Below are 21631 nucleotides of genomic sequence, written 5' to 3'. Positions count from 1 at the left end.
TAAAAAAAGTTTAATTAACCTAATGAAGTTGAGTTAAAGCAACTATAGTACACTGACTTGACCTAACCCAACTAAGTTATGTTGGTTTGATGAAACTGAATTAATTAGAAGTAACTTAATTAAATTGCTTGTAAAAAATGTCTTAAATTAAATTAAGTAAAGGTAATGAATTCATTTAGGGCCTGGTAAACACAGATGAAATCACTGAATCCAGTCATAAAAATTGCATTAGCTATAAAATGCGGATTGTCACAAAATTTAACATATTTGGGACCAAAATGAATGTTTGAATGTACAATTAATCAATTTAAAATCACAATATGTCCAAGTGTGATTAATAAACCGCAAAAGTCTGTGATTGAATAATGAAAAATAAAATAAAATGTACATGTGCTGCGTGCTTCAAAATGAATGTGTGAAGCCAGACGCTCATACGCAGAAGACACCTCTCATGAGCATCACGCGTGCTCTGGGTGTGTGTATGTGTGTAGTAGATGACAGTGAGCAGAGCGCTCTGAAGCACGCAGCACATGCAGACTATATGTATTTATTTTAATGGGGCTTAATAATCACACTGAGACAAGTAGCACACTGCTTATCCGGTGGTGAGAAACTACTGTCAAAAACACACAGAAATGGCAAAATAAAAGCTCAATTTAAATAGACACATGAAATGGGAAAAAAGATCATGTTTAATGCAATTAAATAATAATGTATTAAAGCAATATCTCACATATGTGATGTTCTGTTGTGCAGCACTTCATTTCACAAAAATATCTCCAGTGTTGTTTCAGATTGTACTGTGAGGATTTTGTAGATAATGCAATGTTATGTTGAAAAATTTAATAAATAAAAAAAAAAAAAAAATATATATATATATATATATATATATATATATATATATATATATATATATATATATATATATTTCATTTGATTAAAGTTTTAACAAATTAAGTTGATTAGACACCATTTCGATTATGAAATTTAATTAAACTGTGGAATACAGAGTTTTGAAAAAAATAAAAATAAAATAACCCTCCAATAACCACAATTTTAATGACCTTTCATGTGTTTTTGCTTAAATATCCTTATACGCAAATGTGACGCATTGGGATCGCATACCGGACAAATGAGAACCAGTGAAGTTTTTTATGATTGACATCAAACCTGGCATTTCACATCTTGACATGCCTTATAACTGAATGTTATTGAGATTTGAGAGCTGAGGCGGAGGAGTAGATTTGTGGTGAATATTTTTTATTTAAGAGTTTTAATTCAGTATGGGGTTACTCCTCAGTCAAGCTGTCATATGACAGACTCAGAATTAAGTGCATGAGCCGCATAAGTCACTACTTTTATGGTACTTTTTGTCATTTTTGGAGCTTGACAGCCCCTGGCCACCATTCACTTCCACTGTTTGGAAAAGAGCAGCGTCAACATTCTGCTAAACGTTCCATTTGATGTTCCACGGAAGTAAGAAAGTCACATGAGTTGGAACAACATTAGGAGTGAGTAAATAATGCCAGATATTTCATTTTTTAGTGAACTATTCCTTTACTAAATGGTTTAAAGTGAGGCTTCTTATTCAAACTCTCAAGCTGCTTTTCACACTTAAACCCTAATCATTGTCATCAGAGAGCCCTATTTAGGGTTCAAGCGGTGGAAGAATTGCTGTCTTAGAATAGCTGCCTTTAATTCCACTCAAAGGAGGGGCTATATTTGGCATGGTGGCAGCGATAAAGTGGGTCTGATAGACGGGATTAATTGGAAATTGCATTTGATGTTTGGAGCCCAGATGAAAAAGAACATTCCCCATGAAGTACAATTATGAGCAATCAGTTCAGGCTCAGAGCTGACAGACGAGAGTGTGTATTGCAGTCCACCTGTCCTTCAAATACCGTCTGTCTTTTTGAACAATAAGACTGATGTGGTGGGAACAGCTGGGCTTTGACAGTTTTTTTTTTTTTTTTTTTACTTTAATAATACTAGAGATAACATAATACAAGAGATCACTCTCTGGTTTGTTCATCCGTACTGTAGGTGACCATTAAAAATATACAACAATAGAGCCACTGTCATATGCTTAATATTCTTTTATTCATGCAGGCTTTTCACATTCTAGGAGGATTTCACTTTATTGATGTCTCTTTAATACAGTAACTTGTGCAATTTTGGCAGTCTGAAAAAGCACTTAGAAATAGATTGGAGCACTTATGACTTACACGTTGAGGTGTTGGTTTAAGTTTAACCTTGCTTTCCGGGGTTGTGTGGAAATTGCTGCAATAGATGTCTTTACTGCACTTATCATTCAGTCTTTCTTATATTAATCTGACTCTTTCATGGAATACATTTCAAGTGGTGATGGATTTTAATATCTGTCAGACAGAGATGTCATTGTGTTACTGTATTACACATTACAGGACTGTAAAACTGTCTTGCAAGTGGCTACTTTTGTCTTTTAATTTGCCCTCTCAAACTAGGACCTAATGGGAAAATTGCCGACAGGAGGTCGATTGTTTTGTCTGCTAAAATCGGCCTGTGCTTTTCGAATGTCCAAACTTTTTCCATTGGCCGGAGCTGGAACTATAGGCATGCACATGCACAACAGTATAGAGACCAAAAAGACCAAAAATATTTTCAGGACACGTTTGAATGCAGAACATGGAACTAAAGGCCTATTCACACACCAAATCCGAGACAAATTTGTGAGACTAACTGCCTACGATAGGTCTATTTACACCAAGGCCTTGACGATTTTTTCTTGGTCTATATAAAAAGCAAATTCACTCAATAGGTGTTGTTTAACGAAAAGCAGTTTTATTCCAGTACTTTTTTGTATCTTGCAAGTTTCTCAATTTTAATTTCACGTCCTCACTGCATAACACCCAAATGTTAATGAAAAGTTGAATGAAAACGTTAGTTAATCCTGCTAACAATTTAGTAATCGCAAGACTTATTAAAATAAAATACAGTATATTTAATAAAAACTCACCATTGATTCCGATTTTTTTTCTGCAATTCCTACCATCCTCCTTCCTCTCTTCATTTTAGTAGCCACTGTGGCATTTATCAAGTAATTCCTTATGCTCAGATACTAAAGACAAGTGCAGCTCTACATCCATCTTCAACACTGGTTCCTAGTTGTTTCATGTCGGTTTGCTGAGTAACTTTTGTTGCATTGGTGCCACCAACACGCTAGATTTCGTAGCTGCAGCAGCTCGGGACACATGACTTTAAGCACTTATCTCATTGGTCGGTCAGGTTTCATCGCAGTCTGAAGAACCAAAAAATCAGACTATAAATAAACCTTCGGATTGTCGGTGGATGATTTTTGGACCTAATGTGAATTGCGTGATCCTATTCAAAAGGTTGTTCAAACAAAAATGTAGGTTTAGTGTGAATAAGCCTTAACACGTAGATTTCCAGTGGTATCATGTTGCTTAAACACAAACAAAAGCGAATTATTTGAAAACATTTACTGCGTTACTGAAATATATTTTTTTCTTTTTTTAATTATTATTATTAAATCAAAAACAAAAATACATGCCTTATTACATGTTTGGCTGCAGTTTCCCAGTGAAATGTCCAGTGGGGGGTGCCAAAAGCGAGTGAAATGGTGTCGTAATCAGACAAGGTTTTTAAGGTGAATATTGATAGTGTTTAATGAGTAAAATGTACCTGCCTAACCTAAAATTTTAACCTAAACCTAACCAAGAGTGATCTAAAATCAAAGTAGAGTTCAAAAGCACAGTTCCTGAGCAAACAGAAATTGTGCTTCTGCAGATATTATTCATCACACTTTGAGACACAGAACTGTTGCTTCATCCAGTAAAAAGGAGTAGCGGTTTAACAACATGTTTTATTGACAACAATAAGGGTGAATATTCACAAGCCATAGACCAGCACTGGCTTAGCAAGGTCCCCGTTTCCAACTGTATTATACATGTAATTATTTGATTCATCGTGCTAGATAAAGTACACCACTGATTTTGTAAGTTAGAATAATATGACAATTTACGATACTATAGCTTCACAGCAAATGCGGGATTGAACGATAATCTATTTCCTCTCATATTGACCCTTACTTCAACCATACCATTTGTCTAATAGCCCTTGTGATGGATGCAGTAAACTTTTTACTCTCCCTTTTTTCCATTTATTTGCAGAAAAGCAAAAAGTGATAGTTAACAATGACACAGTAATTTGACAAAAAATAATGATTAAATTGTTTTATTGTTTCATTGCTGTTAATTATGAATACTATGGTGTGCTATTACAGTTTATGCGAATAAACATGATTTAAGCAGTCCTCAACTGTACGTTTTTAATTTTTCTTCAGAAGAATATGGTGCTTTACTCATGTGTAAACTCATGCTTTGACTAGGGGAACATTTTTTCAAATTTACAAAAAAAAAACAAAAAAAAAAGAAAGAAAAGAAAGTAGAGAAGTTTTCTGCAACACTCTTGACACTTTGGCTGTGGCTAAAAATGATACCGGAAGCTCGTTATCACCCTCAGATTTTATCGGAAATACATAGTCTACGTGCCGTGAGTTCATTGCTTTCTTTCTTGACAATCTCCATTGTAGCTGATTGTCTACCTCCCTTCATCACCTCTAAGGCACATCACAACATGTCCACACTAGATGCTGGTTCTGTTGCCGCAGGATGCAAACCTTAGCTTTAGAAATAGATTCTGTCAGTTCTTGTCTGAAATGTAGTGGATAGCTTCATGACCCACGTGGCCTGTTGCTTCACACCATAACTGTGCGATGATTAATTTAGGTCTGTTCTGCACCATTTCTATAACAATTTTGTGATTTTATTATTTATTACTGGGAGCAACCCTTGGTTGGTCTAATGAAGACTTGTTACCACTATTAAAGCTTATAATGTCCATCAGAAAAATAAAACGTCTAGACTGTATTGTGAGATCATATTATATCAATCAGTGATGTTTCTTGTCAGATGAATCAGATAAAAATAGTCAAAGAAATATGTGGGTCATATTTCACCCCAAAATGAATAGAAATAAGACATTTTATTTGGCATAAAGCCTATTTTTAGGACTGTTTAGGACAATTAAGCACATTATCTTATTATCATTAATGTGGAAAAAAAGTACAATTGAATTTAAAGTACAATTGTAAACATCATGTTAGTATTGTTGTATTGAATTTATATTATTATTTAAATGATTTAGAAAATATATTGTGTTTGAGTTTGATGATTTTCATTACTATATTATAGTTGTGAGATTTTTATTTAATTTTTTTTATGTGGGGAAATGTGCTTTGTCATGACAATATTTGACAATGCAACAGATCTTAATGGTCCTAAGCTTCATTTTCAATTGCATGCAAAATGCAATTTCTTTCTTTCTTTGGGTAAGACCCGGACATTTATTTTCGGACATAGTTTTGGATTCCCTCACAAAAAGTTTTGCATTCCCTCGCAATACCTATATCAATTCCTAATGAAAATTAACCATTATAATTTTACTATATACTACAGTATTTTTTTACTATATATATTTTACTATAGTAGCACCACTATTTTTTATATATTTATTGGCAGAATGATTATGGTTTTTATTACTATAGTTTTGTATTTCCTGTATTACTACGGTTGTACCACACATATCAAGGTTAAAATATAGTTTCTGTAGTAAAACCATGGTAAAGTTTGTGGTTATGGTTTTACTACAAATACCATGGTTTAACTATAGTTACTGTAGTAAAACCATGGTTAATATTCATAAGGGATGTATAAAGGAATTGCGAGGGAACTCAAAATAATTGACGGGGAATGCCAAACTAATGCAAATCCATTGGGAGGGAACGCTAAACTGTTTAAGATAAATAGTAAATTCCCTCCCTGTCCTTTAAGGATCCGTACAAGTTTGTAATTCTTTATTGCTCGTGAATCTTTGAAGATGTTTGCCAACTCTTGATGTTTTGATATAATGGTATTCCTCATATGACTTGTTTTTCAAGCATGATTTCATGTGCCTGTTTTTTTTATTATTTTTTTTTTTTAAACCTGTTAAAAACTGTCCTGTTAATTCAGATGATTATAATTGGTCACTTAAGGATGGCATCAGTTACACTCTTAAGAAAAATGGTTCTAAATAATACCAAATAAGGGTTCTTCAGCTTGTAACAATAGCAGAACACTTTTTTTGGTGCTAAATTGAACCCTTTTTTAAAAGTTTAATAAAGAACCTTCCTTTGAAAGTGTTATTTAGAACCTCAATAGTGCTATAAAGAACATTTTTGATGCAAGGAGGGTTTTTTTCTACCCCTCTATATATATCTGCTCCTATAAAATATTATAGCCTAAATTATGGTTTTACATTATATATAACCAACCAACCAACCAAACAAATAAAAGCAAGGCATGTGTGTCAATTAAGAACTTTTATTTTCTAGTTAAATGAAAAATTGTAGAAAAATAACAATGCTTTTACAGCATTTTTAATGCTTTTTTAATAAATTATTGTGGTTAAATAATTAAAAATGCATAAATCACATGCATAACGTGAAAGAGTCAATAAATGCATATGCAAATGAAATAGCAGACCCCTACACTGCTCCACACATTAATGCTAGGACAGAAACTTGTACATTCTTTTAGCTTTTATATAGAGAGTATTTTACTTTCATACTGATAACCAATCTGACAACGTTTTATGGAAACACAAAATAGATGTAATGAAGACTAAAATACCTGCACAATCCTATATGATGTCTTCACCATCAATCACTGTGTATTTTGGTGTATCTGAGTGGCAGCCCCTCTCTGCAGGTAATGAGGATGTGGGGTCCAACAGCATCTGTCTGAATAGAGATACACAATTAGGTTCAGAGTCAGTGTTTCAGTATATGTGCATAATTTAAGCAAGCCCTTTACAATGTTGAGAAGAAAAACGTAAATAAGGTGTGATAGTTTATTTTTATTTTATTTATTTATTTTGTGACTGGGCAAAATGCATATGCATAAACCCAAGTAAATATTTGAAACATTCCAAAAGTCTGTATGGATCACAAATTCAATCTTTATCACTCACGTGCTTAGTGGAGAAGCGGAGAGAAGTATCGTCATCAAACACAGCTGGAAGACATAGTGTAGCTGCTTTTTAACTGTAAACCATGACACAAAGAAATTACATTGTATGCATTAATTACAGTGTATAAATTAATGGCAAAAATAGATATGAAAAAAGAAAGAGAGATAAAAGTATTAAAACTCACATAACCTGATAGTTTTAGGAAGGCATATGCTGTTATCAGAGCAGACAATGAATCATACACCGGGTGGGATGGATACCTGAAATCACAATAAAAATCCAAAATTACCCCCTTTTTCAGAACATTATGTCCATATTTTAAACAAAATGACAGCTCACCTCTTGTATTCAGCTCAAGGTTGTATGATCATGAATTACCTTCAAGGTTATTAAATATATTTGCAAAAAATAACTAAATGCAAACTAAATGCTTTATTTGGAATATGTAGGGCTACATTTCTAAATCTTAAGGTTAATAAGCTCTGAGTAAAATAACATAATTATTGAATGCATAGAGGACAATGTTGCAATGAGAAAAATTATTTTGCGCAAGTAGTCATGCAAATGCTTAAAATAGTAACAGCTTGTGGAAAGTTCCACCATACAGTTTACTGCATATTCTTCTAGGATTTTTATGACGTCAATGAGCTGAGAAAATCTCCCCAACACAAACAGTTACAGCCATAGTAGTAACAAAAGTGGTATAAATCATGACTTCAAATTTAACCAACCTCTTAAAAAAATTTTGGTGCCCAAACAACACATTTACTACTAATGGTTAAAATGTTTCAGCGACATACTCAGCAACTTATTTATTTTTGATATATATAAATATATATATATATATATATATATATATATATATATATATATATATATATATATATATCAAGTTTACCTGTGGTGACACAGTCTGTGTAGCTGACGGTTGAGCTGCCAGGACTCCAGTGCTGTGAGTCAACCAATGACGCAGTGGCTTTGAAAGAATTTACTGACAGTTTAAAAAACCAAAAGGGTGGAAATAAAGCACCCCTCATGCCCAACGCAAAGAACCATTTCAGCACAAAAGGGTTCTTCAGGAAGATACGGTTCTAAATAGAACTATAAAGGTCAGTAGGGAACCTTTGAAGAACCATCTTGTTTTGGGAGTGTAGCTATTGACGTCCCACATATACCAATCAAGCATCCTGTCCATTTCACGGCTGTAAAGAGCCCTTCACATACAGACGGCTCTAAGTGCTTTCTTCCAAACATGTTTCCTGTCCAGACTGATGTGTTGGAAGATAAAAAGTGGTCACTTTATATTAGACTATATGTGTGGTGTTTTAAGAAGAGTGCTGGCAGAGATATTTTTTCATATGCCTCATGTGTCTTCAGTCGTTGATATTTTTCAAATAAAATGGAGTGCTTGCTGTCAGAATGGAGAAACAAGATTATTAACAGTGAACGCCTTTATAAATTGGTGCCAAAATGATATCCCATTATGACATCACAATATGTCACTTGATGACCTCTGGGAAATTAGGTGAAACCTGATGTCTAGTGGGGGATTTCTGCAACAACATTCACATGAACGAATAAGACCGTATGCCATTTTGCTCAGTGATAAAGATGTCTCGTCAGTAAAATCTTGATATATGAGAAAACTGTGCCATTTTATGTACGAGCGCCTTAATAATAGCTTCCATTTCTCCTTCATCATTTCCTGTTTTCTCCTTTGTTGTTTCCTAGTTTGCCCATTATGTGTAACAAATGCGAGCCGCTTCATTTCAGTGTCGCCTACAGTTTTTTCTCGCTCTTCAGCATTCTGGGCTTCTCTAAAGGCTTCTCTAGGCTGAAACTAATGAACATGTCTGGTTCAGTGTTACTTTATTTGAAATAGTTCAAGGTTACCCTGATCATGGCTTGTTTCTCTGATTTTATTTACTTAGTTTTGGCAGACTTTTTGGCATTAAGTCTGGTCCACTTTGCAGCTTATTCTGGCCATGTTCTGTTCAATTAGACAGGAGGAGACTGTCTGACCAAAATACACACGACCAATCGGGATGTGTAGGAGTAACCGATTAATCAAGTACTCATTCAGATTTAAATATTAGATTAGTAAAAACATATATTTTTTTTTTTTTTTTTTTACAATTAATATTATAATTCGATTTTTCTATGAATCTTTGCCTTCTGTGGGCAGCAACTAAAACAGCTTCTCTCACTTAAATCTTGCCATTACAACTCAGTGCATTGGTTGAAGCTGTGGATGTTTCACCGGCCCTCCTCGACCCACCCCGAGTGGGATTTGAATCGGCGATCCCCGCCATGGAAGTCGGGACACGCTAGCAAGGAGGCTATAAAAGCCATGGCCTCTACCTTTGGTTGCTAAAGCGTCTCTTAAGGCCAGAGGTTTACACATGGACTTACAGTAGTCGCTTTGTGTCCGAATAGTCTTAGCTATTACATTTTTATGTGCACTCCAATCCATGTTCATGATGCCTAAACATTAATTTAGCGTATGCTTTTATCCAAAGCGACTGAACTCTTTTTTTTTTTTTATTATTACATTTATCAATGGGACACAAATACACAGGTACAACAAAATCATACAATGTTATTAAATATAAAAATAATATATAATAGACTAACTCCCAGTCAGCATATAGCCAAGTGATGTGGCTTGCGATCTCTTAAGCGTCACGCCGTTTACTTAAGGAACCTCACAACAACACCAATTATGTTCCCAGCAACAAGTTTACTAATGTACATATGGCGTTGCATATTTTACAGTGAGTGGTGGTTCGGGACAATATTTAATGAAAACTGAGACAAATTAGCAGAGTGATCCCAATTCCAATTCTGGTTGATAGGATTAAAGTACAGAAGACAGAGCAGGTTGACCAATCAGATAAAAGGGCTGTTTCAGTCCGCCCACATGTGCATATCATATATTCAAGCAATAAACACATTTTTTAATCAATGAACGAAAATGAAAAATCAAGCTGTTTACCCATTTCTCTTTATTCCTTTTTTTAAATAGAAAATTAAATGTTCAACAGAAAATGAGTTTGTATCTGCCTATTCTATTCTTATTCATCAGTGTTAAAACCAGTAAAGAAGAAACAGTATTTTTTTGTTTTTCATTTTTGGAGGAATAGACACAAAAGTACACGGACCATGTTTCGATGTGTAAGTGCAAATGTTTTTATTCTTTTTTATTTTTCATTTTTTTGTCATTTTTGAATCTAGATGTTGTTCATGCATAGTGCTCATTTTTAAAGATTGAAGGTTGAACTTCAAATCTAAATTTTAAGTAATCAATTACTCGTTTTCTTATGTGTTAGACTACTCAACTACAAAATTAATCAAAATGCCCATCCCTAATGGTCAACCTCAGTTCAGTTTGTTTAACATGACATTTAGTGGTATGTTAATCTGAAACTGATGATCCCATAATAACAGGCTGGTAAAGGGGTAGCCCATTCAAATATTGGTGAAGCAGTCTTCGCAAATGATTAAATGTATGTAGATTTGTGATCAGAATATGTTATTGGTTATAATTACCGATTATTTCAGAGGACTCAGAAAATAAAGAGTAATGTCAGTTTCTGTTTTTGGATATATAATTTACTTTACTAAGTGATTCAAATAAAACTCTGAATATCTTTCAAAGATTTTATGCAAAAGACCTCTCAAACATTGGCTTATCCAGTGACTTGCTCTTCCTCAGAACTGCTTATTTTAGCAGTCTGGCACCGTTTAAACACTAGGCTACTGGCGGACTAATACAAAAGTTGCAAAGCACCCAGTCAATCAGATTAGAGCGAGCCAGTTTGAGAAAGTTTGACTTTTGTGTGCAATATGCAAGACCTGCAATATGCGACCATGGCCGTTCTGCCAGAGACTAAGACTATGTTTTTCTATGCCATTTACAGTACAGTACAATTCATATACCACACTTCATGGCTCACTTAATGCTATGTTAGCTTTCAATCAGCCATGTGTTACACTGAAACATAATCAATTCCTCTGACCTGCTTGAAAAGTATACAAGAATGCATTTTAGCAGTTCATCTGTCTCTGGGAATGTTTACTTGTTTCTTGCCTGAAAAGGGGAACCAAGCTATTTACAATCACTTAAGTGATGTTATGAAAAATGATTATTAAATGTTATGAAAGAAGAGCTCAACTTATCATTATGCTGTATGTGAGAGTAACTATTTTGGTGGAAGAACTTGATATTTTGAAATATTTGTAACTCATGGAAGAAAAGCTAACATGATTATATTGACAACAGAAAGTTTTTCTATTTTCAGTTGCAGAAAGGAGAACTATATCCCTATAGATGATTTCTAAACAACAAAATTATATTAATACCCAAACATACTCTTTTTTATTATTGTTTTATTCAGTAAAACTTAAAAGATGTTGAACCTAGTTTCATTTCTGTGAGTTCCCTTGTATTAATGCTAAATTCTACAACTTCGAATTTCTAAGCATGCCCACCTCGGTTTAATGGAGATATCTCCAAGGAGATGACAAGTTACAATGTTAAAGCATCTCAGTGGTTGTTTGTGGCATGGAATGCGCTGTGGTTTGTTCATGGGTCACTGAAAAAGTTGGGGAATCTCAAAGAATCTGATTATATAAATACTGGCCTCAAGCCCCCTAAAGCAGTGTCAAGTCAAATATCATTAGATGGTTACAGGGTAAAATAATCCAATTTAGAACACCTTTTAGGGATAAAATAATTATGTATACCAATCAGTGCTCAGCTATCAAATGAATATTGCCACTTTTATGAAGGATGACAGAAAGCATATATTGCTGTTTATCCAGCATCTGAGACGAAGCAGTTAGCTGCTGCAAAGGTCGTCTCAAAATCAATAAAATTTCAATTACAACCAAACAAGTCTTTGGCATATTACGATTCTGCCCCAGAGCCAGTTCCTTCAGAGATCTCATTTTGATGCTGTCTTACTGATTTTGATCAATATTGTTTAGGCTGAATTTGAACTTTGAAAATGTAAGTTTCAGGAAGGATTCACTTTTCTTGTAATCTAACCTGAAGGACATCCTACAGGAACAAAGATAAAAAAAAAAAAAAAACAAACAAAAAAAAACTTCCAAGTGACACTCAAGGTCAAATATCAATTTACAACAATGTGACACTGTAATACAAGAACAGAAAGCCAAGAATAATATGGAGTGACAGAGAGATGTTCTTCAGACCAGTGGTCACTACTGCCTTTGAAGACCTCATATTCGTTCTGTTGTGTATTTTAACTAGATTTATCATCCACAACAGTTAGCCCCTAAATAAATATCATAATCAGTATTCAGAAATCAGAATTTCCCCAAGTTGCACCAGGTTTGACATTATTGACACCAAATGCCATTGGTTCTCACATGGGCGAATAGAATATTTAAGCAATATCACACAAGCAAGAGTGCTGTATGGCCCTACATCAGCACGGTTGTGATTCAGCCGTAGATGATTTAGGGCCATACAGCACGATTGCGAGTGTGATATTACTTATATACAACAGTTCAACGAACAAGTAAATAAAACAATGAGGAAAAACTAATGACTGTCACAAAGAAAATGAATTTGTGCATGGAACTACTTTCTTACGCCATGGATCAGAATCTGCTTTTGCTATTTCGAAAGATGCGCCTAATCCTCCTTTAATATTTCGAAAACGTCACTTTAGAACTAGTAATGGCAGCTTGGGCTGTTTCTAACAAGTTATTGGAGAAACAAGGATGTGTGTGTGTGTTTGAGAGAGAGAAAGGGAGAGAGCGATTGAGCGATTACCTGCGTCTGTCACGCTTCCCAAGCAGAGATGAACAGCTATACTGTAGCTGTTTAACTTTATTCCTCATCTTTAATGTTAATCAGCTTGCTGAAGATAATTTTCTCTGAGTAAAAAATAGCCTTCCGAGCAGGGTCTTCTCTGAGTATTTCTTGGTAGCCAGTTCGTTTCTCTCCTCCACCATGTTGAATGTTGTTTACATCTGAATTCTACTCCCAGTGCGGAAACTCCGCTTGGTAAGCACCTTGAGTATGTGTGATTACTTAGTCTGTTGTTTCTCTCAGCTGTAATAAGCCTTAATGCTGAAGCTGTATTTCCTAGTTGTAGTCTAGTAGTAAATCCGAATGATCATGGCGTGAGAAGCAATTGCTGATGACTTCAAAGTAACCACTCCCTGACTTAAATGAACGTCAGTTCAACTCGCTCATAACAAAAAAAAAATGGTCTTTTGTCACCACCTGCTGGCTAAAATCTTTAAATGTCACAGGGAAAAATGAAAAGACATATCTAGCTTTTTACACATCTGTGCTGCTCTTACACTTTAGTTTAGAATGCTGCGAACAAAAGCGGAGTGATACAAAGAGTGAAGTGTCTGACTACTGCTGTTCTGATACATCAGCACTCAAGGAACGTCTCTCGTCCAATCAGATTCTAGGATCGTAACTAACTGTTGTATTTTTTATATATATATATATATATATATATATATATATATATATATATATATATATATATATATATATACTCTGGCGGCCTAAAGTTTGGAATAATGCACAGATTTTGCTGTTTCGGAAGGAAATTGGTTCTTTAATTCACCAAAGTGGCATTCAACTGATCACAAAGTATAGTCAGGATATTACTGATGTAAAACACAGCACCATCACTATTTGAAAAAAGTCATTTTTGATCAAATCAAACAGACAGGCCCCATTTCCAGCAGCCATCACTCCAACACCTCATTCTTGAGTAATCATGCTTAATTGCTAATTTGGTACTAAAAAATCACTTGCCATTATATCAAACACAGTTGAAAGCTATTTGTTTCATTAAATGAAGCTTAACATTGTCTTGTGTTTGTTTGCCACAGTATGCAATAGACTGGCATGTCTTAAGGTTAATATTAGGTCAAAAATGGCAAAAAAAAAAAAAATAAACTTCTCTAGAAACTCATCAGTCAATCATTGTTTTGAGGAATGAAGGCTATACAATGCTTGAAAGTGCCAAAAAAAATAAATAAATGAAGATTTCATAGAATCAGATCAGCTAGACCGTAAGGATAGTGAGAAGTGCCCGACAAGACAGCCACATCTATGGCAAGTGCTACAGGAAGTGTGGGGTGAAATGTCACCTGAGTATCTGGACAAACTGACAGCTAGAATGTCAAGGATCTGCAAAGCTGTCATTGCTGCACGTGGAGGATTTTTTGAGGAAAACTCTTTGAAGTAGTTTAAGAAGTTGTGAACATTTTTTTCAAATTGTAATAGTCATTTTTCACGTTATTAATGTCCTGACTATACATTGTGTTCAGTTGAATGCCACTTTGGTGAATAAAAGTACCAATTTCCTTCCATAAGAGCAAAATCTGTACATTATTCCAAAATTTTGGCTGCCAGTGTATATACATACTAATATATATATATATATATATATATATATATATATATATATATATACATACACACACACACACACACACATTAGAGCTGTCAAAATTAACACTTTAACGTATGCGATTAATAAAGTTTAACATGTAAATTTTTTATTAATGCATTTACGGTTAATACAGGATAAACACTAGTTTGAAGGGCGGAACCTTTGTAATGTGTCTGCCCAGAGTCATTACACTGACGCACACACCACAAACGCACATGCAGTGATTCAGTGTCAGTGATAAAGTGATGGGAAAAGGAGCTCTTAACGCTGTTTGTTGTACAAAACAAGCCCAGATGGATCTTGTGACATAAATTAAATAATACGTATTTTTCAGCCTAAGTAAGGTGCATTTTAATTAACACAGAAGCACTTCAAGTCTTAACTATCACCAAAATGAAAAATGAGAGGTTTTTTTTCTGTAAGCGATTTTCAAGTGGTGTTCAAAGCTGCGCTTGACATTGGCGCTGACACCCTGACGTCATGAATGCGGTTTCACAATTGCTGTAACAAAGTGGATAGCCAAGTTGCCGGTAGAATGTGGCTATATAAATCATCATCCACTTCCGTTGTACGTATACGAAGCACAGACTCTGTTGTACATCAACAGTACAGCACAGTGCTCTGACATAGATGTCCTTAAGGTTAATAAATACATTTTATTGTGTAGCTGGACCATCACAGATGCCGTATCATTCAACAGGCTGCTAAGCATAGAGAGTGGAACAGACAGAATGTAATATACTGTACAACACAATGATGCCTCTTCAACAACTACAGTTTCATTAGACTGAATGGAGTACTCATGGTATCTATACTTTGGTGCTACAAATGGAAAATCTGATATTTTTCGAGCAGGAGCGAGAGGGCTCGTGTGCGTTAAATTAAAAGGTCAAGAGCTCATCACAATTTAAGTTTTTAAATTTCCATAGATAAAGCTATTTGCAAAAATAATCCCAAATGTTTTGATCATCTTGTAGGAAAAACCAAAGTACCAGTACTTCAATATCAAGTTGATACTAAAATATAAAAATACAGTAGAAGTAATAATAGCTGCCTTTCTAGGCAATATCAGCAATATCAAATACTGACTCGGTTCGGTAGCTATACGCTGTCTGGCCGCTTCCAGCAATCGTCATGCATGTGTGGACATGCAAGAACAGGGCTCGTGACTTGCAACTTTGGTTGTGTGAACAGTCATAAAGCCTGTTTTGGTGAGATATTGAAAACTTTGTTGACTTAGTCCATTCAGAATCAACAAGTACCCAATATTTAGATATAAAACCCTGAAAACAAACAGTAATATACAGATGTGCTTGAGGAATTTGCAAACTTTAAGACACAAGCCAGGACATTAGCATTTTGCAAAACTCTTTTATTAAGACATGATGCCATGAACCTCACAAACTTTGGTAAATCCAGCAACTATTTTTTATCATATTTAGCTTCTAAACTAACTTAAAACACCTGACAAATCTACGATGTAAAACTGTCAATTGTACACAACGCACGTTTAACTACGGAAAGCCGAAAGCCAAAACAGTGTTTTTAATCACGTTCTAAAGTATCTAGTGTTAAAAGTACGCAACTTCGGATTCATGTATCTGAGGCCGAAGAGAAGATGATGTAATTGCTGCTAAACTATAGGAGACGAAGGTGGAAACAACAACAGTGGATGTGCACATCAAAAGCGCATGTGTGAGAAGTTCGGGAGATACCTGCATAACTTGTATAACTAGAGTCTAAAGGAATATAAAGACATCTTTATGGGTCTAAAGTAAACTGATGAAGAGAAATAGTCCAGTATCTCAAAGCAGTCGTAGCGCGCATGCGCCGACCGCCTGTGAATGCGCGCACAGTCAAATGAAGCATACTTTGAAAGACTAGTGTTCAACTGTATGTACAGTAGACGTAAGCGTTCGCATCAAAACCAAAGTATACTTTGGGCTTTAGGCATAGAATTCAGTTGCATAAAAAATGGCATGTTTGCCCAGAAAACAATTACAATTAAGTTGTCAAAAATGTAAATACATGGCACTATTTCAGCACATAGTTGGATAGACCACTGTTATACAGACCGCTGTTTTCCTATTTTCTTGCTGTCAAGACTTTAACATCTCACTACCTAAAAAAATATTTTTATTATTTATCTTATTTTATTATTAGAAGTATTTATAGCAGCTGCTAAGCAGAGCAGAGCAGACAGGCTGTAATATACAACACAATGATACCTCTTCAACAATGAGAGTAGACTATTTCTCCAGCACTCTGTCTGGAACAGTGATTGCATATATACTTGTGTGCTATACATGGAAAATGTGGTATTTCTGTGCATGATCAAGAGGGCTTGTGTCTGTTCAATTATAACATCAAGAGCTCCCAGTCACCTCTTTAGTCTGAACCACATTATGAACTGAGGTTCTTTAAACCTGGCCTTTTGTTGTGCTAAATGCCCTGCCATGGAATTTGTTTCATTGGACTCTCTGGCACTCTGGTCCTTGTGACAATGGGCTAATTGCACCTATTTAAGGTTTTTGTGTCACCATAGAAGATCCTTCAACTTTCCAACAGGATGTTACTTCATATGAAAGACACCAGACAGATGACCGATTAGCCCTGAATCTGATCCTCCACGAGCATGCATTCTTAATTTAGAACTTAACATTCATTACATATTAATGGCTTGACATAGATTCATCCTTGAGCCTGTATGTAATATTGCTGATGTAGGTGCCTCTTCAGGACCCAAATTGTGCATTGGACCTCAATTGGCGACCTAAAACAAAACCAAAATTGTACCAAAGAAAAAAAGCCCTCAAAGGAATTGTAGGAATCATTTACTCACCCTTATGCCTCTCAAACTCATATAACATTCTTTGTTCTGCGGAACAGAGGAACTGAGATATTGTATGATAAGGATTTATAAGGTGTTTTTGTACAATGTACCATACAAGGTAAGTCAATGGGGTCCAAAACTTTCAAGCTGAAGACTAATAGTGAATAAGGACTTAAATTTTGGTCTGTTTCTCATCCAAAACAGATCATATTACTTCAGAAGATATGGATTAAACCACTTGAGTCATATGGTAAATTTTATGATGTCTTTATGTCCTTTTTGAAGCTTCAAAGTTTTGGACCCCATGGACTTATATTGTATGGGCAAAAACACATTATACATCCTGAAAAAAAATCTTTTTTTGTGTTGTTACGCAGTAGATAGAAAGTCATACGTGTTTGAGACAGCATTAGGGTGAGTAAATGATGAGAGAATTTTCATTTTGGGTGAAGAATCCCTTTAAAATCCTAAAAACACGTATTTAATGTAGTCTGTTTTGGATTTTCTTTTACCTTGCATAGGCATCAGTCTAATTTGACTAGTTTTTACCAAGTGACATAAATTTGCACTAAAATACTGTTTGATTGGAGGCACCGCCTTTGGCATCAACAACAAAAGATGTGGGCAGCATTTTCACCTCTTTTAAAAGTTGACATGCCATTTATTTTTCGATTCAAACTACAGTTGATCATATGGTTAGTTGAATTTTATTATTTGCATTATCATTGTTTTTCCCTGCTGTCCTTGAACCTATAAGAACAGAGCTGCGACCATTTTTGGGTCACGACCCACCAGGTCAGAACCACTGTAGAGTGCAAGCTTCCTTTAACAAATGTTTCGTAAGTAATTCCTCTCTGATTCAGCCATGCTTTACTGGCCTCGACTGTACAAGGACATCTGGGAAATCCCATCCGATGGGGATTAAAAGATCCACCTGCCCTTTTGATGGTGACAGTTTGTATTTCAGTGAAGCATCAGTCGATTGAAATCACTGATGTCAGATGTTGTTCTGCCCTCTGTGAGTGATAAGCCCCAACTTTGTCACTACAGCAATCACACGCTCTCTCTCTCTCTCTCTCTCTCTCTCTCTCTCTCTCTCTCTCTCTCTCTCTGCTGTCTGTTGTCATTGCTTTTGCCTGGTTTCCCTGGAAACAGGTTTTTGAAGATCAGGAAAGATATGTCTCATTTTTCACCGCCACATGAGATGTCGGCATTGTTCTGCTGAAGCAACACAAACTAACTAAACCCTCTTTACAGAGGAACACCAAAACTATGGATGAGGTTTGTAATGTTTTATCCACACAGCAAGATTTACTAAGACTAAATTCTTGCCTCATGTATGGTAAACCAGGCTTGATAAGTTGGGAACAGACTATATCTTCAGCAATTTTCAGATGAGATTAGTCTTCATTTATTTAAATAGGATGTCTGTCATTTTATATATTGGGATCTCTGTAGTGTAGTTATTGCTAAGATGAAAGTGTCTACGGATGTGGACATTACAGAAGGTCATGTGCTCTGGATTTGTGAATCACAAAACCCACTGAACATTGTACTTATTGTATACATCCTTCAAACATCCACAGTATACGTTGAAAAAAGTATGTGAACCTAGGGCTGGGCGATATGGCCAAAAATATTATCACAATATTTACACATTTGCAAGTTTGCAGAAGAAAAGAAGAAATTAAAAAAAACCTAAACAGTCAAAATAGTCTAAACAAAACTGCATTGGGGGCCCAGAGACAGCCAAAGCAGTGGTGTCTGAGGGATGTTCTAACAAAATATAAAAATATTTTATATAGTTTATCAATCGAATGCAGTTGGATATGAATGTTAAAAGATCATCTGTCCGTTTTGAAGCATAATGACAGCAAATAATTTTTACATTCAAATTATTTTGATATTATATTACATTCAGAAACCTAAGTATGGGGACATAGAAGCCCTTGTGACTGAGGAATGATACTGTATGGGGGTTCAGCGTTATCCCCTGAGAGAAAATTTTGAAAATGTAAAAGTCTGAATGGACCATTTTTATATTTTCTTTAAAGTGAGAAAGACTAGGCTACAATCTAGTAATTTGATTGTCTTGTCATCTATGCCAGAGATAATGACATCTGATCAATTTCACAAATTTAGAACAGAAATCTATTTGTTTATTATTAAAGGCTTATAACATGCTGATTAATAAAGCTAAATTTAGAAGGAAAAAACGTTATGGTCTAAAGGTGCTCTGGAACCACATTGACTTATGCAGCGCCTCATGTCTACTCACATGCATGGAAAAGAGGCAATGTGTGCAAAGCAGGGCAGGGTATAAATGAAGCAGGTTTGGTGCTAGAGAATAATATTCAAGGATACAGTGCAGAAAGATAAGATCTGGTGTATACAGCACTGTTGTTTTGTCATGCTGCTCACCACAGTCGGTGAGAGGGCGCAACTGTCGTCATGATGTTTTGCAGTCCAGATGGAATCAATCCTGGTTTTGGACCCAGACTGCTGTGACTGGCGTAGCCTAACTGTCAGCAGGGCAGCTAATGTTAGCAACTTCATACAGTCTGAGAAAGCAGAACTGTTTGCTTTTTAAGCGACACGCACCTGATCACTTAGATGTAGAACACAGGCGAAACATAAAAAATTACTCAAAAGCTATCACTGATATTGTGGATTTTTTATCGCGTTAAAAATCAAGAATGTTTTATCGCCCAGCCCTATACAACCCCTAGGCTAATGACATCAACAAAAGCTAATTAGAATCAGGATTTGGCAAACCTGGCATCCAATTAATGAAACAAGATTGGAGGTGTGAGTCAGAGATACTTTGACTTATAAAAAGCACTCTTACATTTTGAGTTTGTTATTCACAAGAAGCATCTGCTAACGTCGACCTTGCTTCACAAAAAAAGATATCTCAGAAGACCTACGATGAAGAATTGTTGCTTTGCATGAAGATGGAAAGGGTTACAAAGTTATCTCGAAGAGCTTAGATATTCATCTGTCCACAGTTAGACAAACTGTCTATAAATAAAGACGATTTAGTACTGTAGCTACTCTCCCTAGAAGTGGCCATTCAGCTAAGATGACTCAATGGGCACACCGCAGAATGCTCAATGAGGTAAAAAAGGAATCATTGAAACTGGTTAACATCTCTGTCATGAGTCTACTATATGGAAAACATTAAACAGACATGGTGTCCATGGCAGGACACCACGAAGAAAGTCGCTGCTTTCCAAGAAAAACATTGCTGCACGCTTGAAGTTTGCCAAAGACCACCTTGGCACTCCACAAAACTACTGGGAAAATGTTTTGTGGACTGATGAATCTAAGGTTGAATTGTTTGGGAAGAACACGCAGCACTACATATGGCGTAAAAAGGGTACCACATACCAACATGAAATCATCATCCCAGTGGTGAAGTACCATGGGAGCATCATGATTTGGGGCTCTTGTGCTGTTTCGGGGTCCGGACTTCTTGCCATAATCGAGGGAAAAATGAATTCCCAAGTTTTACAAGATATCTTACGGGATAATGTCAGGGTGGCTGTGCGCCAGCTGAAGCTCAGTGGAATTTGCAGCTGGACAATTATCCTAAACATCAAAGTAAATCCACTACAGATTGGCTTTAAAAAAAAAAAAAAAAGAAAATCCACTTTTTGGAGTTGCCCAGTCAGAGCCCAGACCATAACCCAAAAGAGATGCTGTGGAATGACCTCAAGAGAGCCGTTCACACCAGACATCCTAAGAATATGGCTGAGCTGAAGCAGTTCTGTGCGGAAAAATGGTCCAAAATCATTTCTGAACGTTGTGCAGGTCTAATCCGCAGCTACCGGAAACTTTTAGTTGAGGTTATTGCTGCCAAAGGAGGATCAACCAGTTATTAAATCCAAGGGTCAGTCGAAAAGTCATATGTTGAGATCTGTGTTCAGAGGGACAGAGATACGATAATTGATTTTCTTTCGAACAATTTTAGAAACCTTATTCTTTCACGTGGTTCCCAGTGGAAATACAGGTATACAAACCTGCTGCGCCCTTAAGAACTAAATCTGTCTTTTTGTACAAGATGAGAATGTTTTCATCTGTCTGTGTCTGAGATTTGTTGGACTATTACATTGGCACTCATGGGAAAACTGGGATTTTTGTGTTTGTCAAAACATACAAACAAGCTACTATAAAAGGGATTATTTTGAAACACTGTGATGTTTAAAAGCCCTTGACTATTTATTTTAGGTGTGCATGATCAGTATAAAGATGTTAGTTTAAAATATTTTTA

The 21631-nt window shown here is 35.6% G+C and overlaps 1 protein-coding gene and 1 long non-coding RNA gene across 4 annotated transcripts in view; one reads left to right on the top strand and one right to left on the bottom strand.

Moving 5' to 3' along the window:
- The window catches only part of dpp6b (dipeptidyl-peptidase 6b), a 182431-nt gene that overhangs the window by 76244 nt on the left and 84556 nt on the right, over positions 1-21631 (top strand). The gene's annotated exons all lie outside the window — the stretch shown is intronic.
- LOC127442663 (uncharacterized) lies at positions 6690-7309 on the bottom strand. The gene is made up of 3 exons (XR_007897515.1): positions 7256-7309; positions 7072-7144; positions 6690-6841 (listed from the first exon to the last, which is right to left on the bottom strand). It is a non-coding gene; the product is annotated as an uncharacterized LOC127442663 (long non-coding RNA).

This window comes from Myxocyprinus asiaticus, chromosome 6 (genome assembly GCF_019703515.2).
Source record: "Myxocyprinus asiaticus isolate MX2 ecotype Aquarium Trade chromosome 6, UBuf_Myxa_2, whole genome shotgun sequence".
Lineage (NCBI taxonomy): Eukaryota > Metazoa > Chordata > Actinopteri > Cypriniformes > Catostomidae > Myxocyprinus > Myxocyprinus asiaticus.
Note: the sequence above shows the minus strand (reverse complement) of the source record. Positions and strands in the feature narration are given on the sequence as shown.